This window comes from Arachis stenosperma, chromosome 5 (genome assembly GCF_014773155.1).
Source record: "Arachis stenosperma cultivar V10309 chromosome 5, arast.V10309.gnm1.PFL2, whole genome shotgun sequence".
Classification (NCBI taxonomy): Eukaryota; Viridiplantae; Streptophyta; class Magnoliopsida; order Fabales; family Fabaceae; genus Arachis; species Arachis stenosperma.
This window is the reverse complement of record NC_080381.1, coordinates 110,619,413-110,623,546: the sequence shown is the minus strand read 5'-3', so window position 1 is coordinate 110,623,546 and position 4,134 is coordinate 110,619,413. Positions and strand designations below refer to the sequence as shown.

At 43.0% G+C, this 4,134-nt stretch overlaps 1 non-coding gene across 1 annotated transcript; it reads right to left on the bottom strand.

The window, feature by feature from the left end:
- Positions 1–1,629: 1,629 nt before the first annotated feature.
- Positions 1,630–1,737, bottom strand: LOC130983662 (small nucleolar RNA R71). The gene has a single exon (XR_009087643.1). It is a non-coding gene; the product is annotated as a small nucleolar RNA R71 (small nucleolar RNA).
- Between the last annotated feature and the right edge of the window lie 2,397 nt (positions 1,738–4,134).

Below are 4,134 nucleotides of genomic sequence, written 5' to 3'. Positions count from 1 at the left end.
CACTAACGCCCCGCCTGCTAGGAGTTTGAAGCACGTCACAGTCATTCAGTCATTGAATCCTACTCAGAATACCACAGACAAGGTTAGACCTTTCGGATTCTCTTGAATGCTGCCATCAGTTCTCGCCTATACCACGAAGACTCTGATCTCACGGAATGGTTGGCTCGTTTGTCAGGCGAGCACTCGGTTGTCAGGCGATCAACCATGCATCGTGCAATCAGGAATCCAAGAGATATTCACTAAGCCTCAGATGCTTGTAGAACAAGAATGGTTGTCAGTCACCTTGTTCATGAGTGAGAATGATGATGAGTGTCAATCATCACCTTCATCAAGTTGATGAACAAGTGATATCTTGGACAAAGAACAAGTGGAATTGAATAGAAGAACAATAGTAATTGCATTAATACTCGAGGTACAGCAGAGCTCCACACCTTAATCTATGGTGTGTAGAAACTCCACCGTTGAAAATACATAAGAACAAGGTCTAGGCATGGCCGTGAGGCCAGCCTCCCAAAGTGATCAAAAGATCTAAAGAAAAAGGTTCCAAAGATCCGAAGATTTTTTAAAACAATAGTAAAAGGTCCTACTTATAGAAAACTAGTAACCTAAGGTGTACAGAAATGAGTAAATGACATAAAAATCCACTTCTAGGCCCACTTGGTGTGTGCTTGGGCTGAGCAATGAAGCATTTTTCGTGTAGAGACTCTTCTTGGAGTTAAACGCCAGCTTTGGTGCCAGTTTGGGCGTTTAACTCCCATTTGGGTGCCAGTTCCAGCGTTTAACGCTGGGATTTCTTGAGGTGACTTTGAACGCCGGTTTGGGCCATCAAATCTTGGGCAAAGTATGGACTATCATATATTACTGGAAAGCCCAGGATGTCTACTTTCCAACGCCGTTGAGAGCGCGCCAATTGGGCTTCTGTAGCTCCAGAAAATCCACTTCGAGTGCAAGGGGTTAGAATCCAACAGCATCTGCAGTCCTTTTGAGTCTCTGGATCAGATTTCTGCTCAGGTCCCTCAATTTCAGCCAGAAAATACCTGAAATCACAGAAAAACACACAAACTCATAGTAAAGTCTAGAAAAGTGAATTTTAACTAAAAACTAATAAAAATATACTAAAAACTAACTAGATCATACCAAAAACATACTAAAAACAATGCCAAAAAGTGTACAAATTATCCGCTCATCAAGGACCTGACCGAATTCTTCAAAGAAGAAGAACACATGGCAGCCGAAAACAACAACAATGCCAACAATGCAAGGAAGGTGCTGGGTGACTTTACTGCACCTACTCCCGACTTCTATGGGAGAAGCATCTCTATCCCTGCCATTGGAGCAAACAACTTTGAGCTTAAGCCTCAATTAGTTTCTCTAATGCAACAGAATTGCAAGTTCCATGGACTTCCAATGGAATATCCTCATCAGTTTTTAGCTGAGTTCTTGCAAATCTGTGACACAGTCAAGACTAATGGGGTTGACCCTGAGGTCTACAGACTTATGCTATTCCCTTTTGCTGTAAGAGACAAAGCTAGAATATGGTTGGACTCACAACCTAAAGATAGCCTGGACTCTTGGGAAAAGCTAGTCAATGCCTTCTTGGCAAAGTTCTTTCCACCTCAAAAATGGAGTAAGCTTAGAGTGGAAGTCCAAACCTTCAGACAGAAGGATGGAGAATCCCTCTATGAAGCTTGGGAAAGATACAAACAATTAATCAGAAAATGTCCCTCAGACATGCTTTCTGAATGGAGCATCATAGGTATCTTCTATGATGGTCTCTCTGAACTATCCAAGATGTCTTTGGATAGCTCTGCTGGAGGATCTCTTCATCTGAAGAAGACGCCTACAGAAGCTCAAGAGCTAATTGAAATGGTTGCAAATAACCAATTCATGTACACTTCTGAAAGGAATCCTGTGAACAATGGGACTAGTCAGAAGAAAGGAGTTCTTGAGATTGATACTCTGAATGCCATATTGGCTCAGAACAAGATATTGACTCAACAAGTCAATTTGATTTCTCAAAGTCTGTCTGGAATGCAAAATGCACCAAGCAGTACTAAAGATGCTTCATCTGAAGAAGAAGCATATGATCCTGAGAACCCTTCAATGGAAGAGGTGAATTACCTAGGAGAACCCTATGGAAACACCTATAATTCTTCATGGAGAAATCACCCAAATTTCTCATGGAAGAATCAAGAGAGACCTCAACAAGGTTTCAATAATAATAATGGTGGAAGAAACAGGCTTGGCAATAACAAGCCTTTTCCATCATCTTCTCAGCAACAGACAGAGAGTTCTAAGCAGAACACCTCTGACTTAGCAACCATGGTCTCTGATCTAATCAAAACCACTAAAAGTTTCATGAATGAAACAAGGTCCTCCATCAGAAATTTGGAAGGACAAGTGGGTCAGTTGAGTAAGAAAGTTACTGAACTCCCTCCTAATACTCTCCCAAATAATACAGAAGAAAATCCAAAAGGAGAGTGCAAAGCCATAACCATGGCCGAATGTGGAGAGGAAAGAGAGGAGATGGACGCCACTGAGGAAGACCTCAATGGGCGTGCACCAACCTCCTCTGAGTTCCCCAATGAGGAACCATGGGAATCTGAGGCTCAAAATGAGACCATAGAGATTCCATTGGACTTACTTCTGCCTTTCATGAGCTCTGATGAGTATTCTTCCTCTGAAGAGGATGAGTATGTCACTGAAGAGCAAGTTGCTAAATACCTTGGAGCAATCATGAAGCTAAATGACAAGTTATTTGGAAATGAGACTTGGGAAGATGAACCTCCCTTGCTCACCAAAGAACTGGATGACTTGTCTAGGCAGAAATTACCTCAAAAGAGACAAGATCCTGGGAAGTTTTCCATACCTTGTACCATAGGCACCATGACCTTCAAGAAGGCCCTGTGTGACTTAGGGTCAAGTGTGAACCTCATGCCTCTCTCTGTAATGGAGAAGCTAGGGATCTTTGAGGTACAAGCTGCAAGAATCTCATTGGAGATGGCAGACAACTCAAGAAAACAAGCTCATGGACTTGTAGAGAATGTTTTGGTAAAAGTTGAAGACCATTACATCCCTACTGATTTTATAGTCCTAGAGACTGGGAAGTGCATGGATGAATCCATCATCCTTGGCAGACCCTTCCTAGCCACAACAAAGGCTGTGATTGATGTTGATAGAGGAGAGTTGATCATTCAAGTGAATGAAGAATCCTTGGTGTTTAAAGCTCAAGGATATCCCTCTGTCATCATGGAGAAGAAGCATAAAGAGCTTCTCTCAAAACAGAGCCAAACAGAGCCCCCACAGTCAAACTCTAAGTTTGGTGTTGGGAGGCCACAACCAAACTCTAAGTTTGGTGTTGAACCCCCACATTCAAACTCTAAGTTTGGTGTTGGGAGGTTCCCACATGACTCTGAGTATCTGTGAGGCTCCATGAGAGCCATCTGTCAAGCTACTGACATTAAAGAAGCGCTTGTTGGGAGGCAACCCAATGATTATATTTTATATATTTTCTTTTGTTATTTTATGTTTTTTGTAGATTGATGATCACAAGAAGTCACAAAATCAATGAAAAAAGCAAAAACAAAATGAAAAACAGGAAGAAAAACAGAACACCCTGGAGGATGATGTCGCTGGCGTTCAAACGCCAGTAAGCCTAGCAGTTGGGCGTTTAACGCCCAGTCTGGCACCATTCTGGGCGTTTAACGCCAGAAAGGGGCACCAGACTGGCGTTAAATGCCAGAAAAGGGCAAGAACCTGGCGTTAAACGCCAGGAATGGGCACCAGCCCGGCGTTTAACGCCAGAAATGGCTCAAAACGTGATTTTGAGCAACATTTGGTGCAGGGATGACTTTTCCTTGACACCACAGGATCTGTGGACCCCACAGGACCCCCACCTACCCCACCACCACCCTCTCTCTTCTTCCCCCATTCATCAATCACCTCAATACCTCTTCCCCAAAACCCTTCACCTATCAAATCCCATCTTTCTCTTCACCACTCACATCCATCCTTCATAAAACCCCACCAATCTCACCCTTCAAATTCAAACCACTTTCCCTCCCAAACCCACCCATAATGGCCGAATTACCTTCTCCCCTCTCTCCTATAAATACCCTTCTTCACTCTTTCATT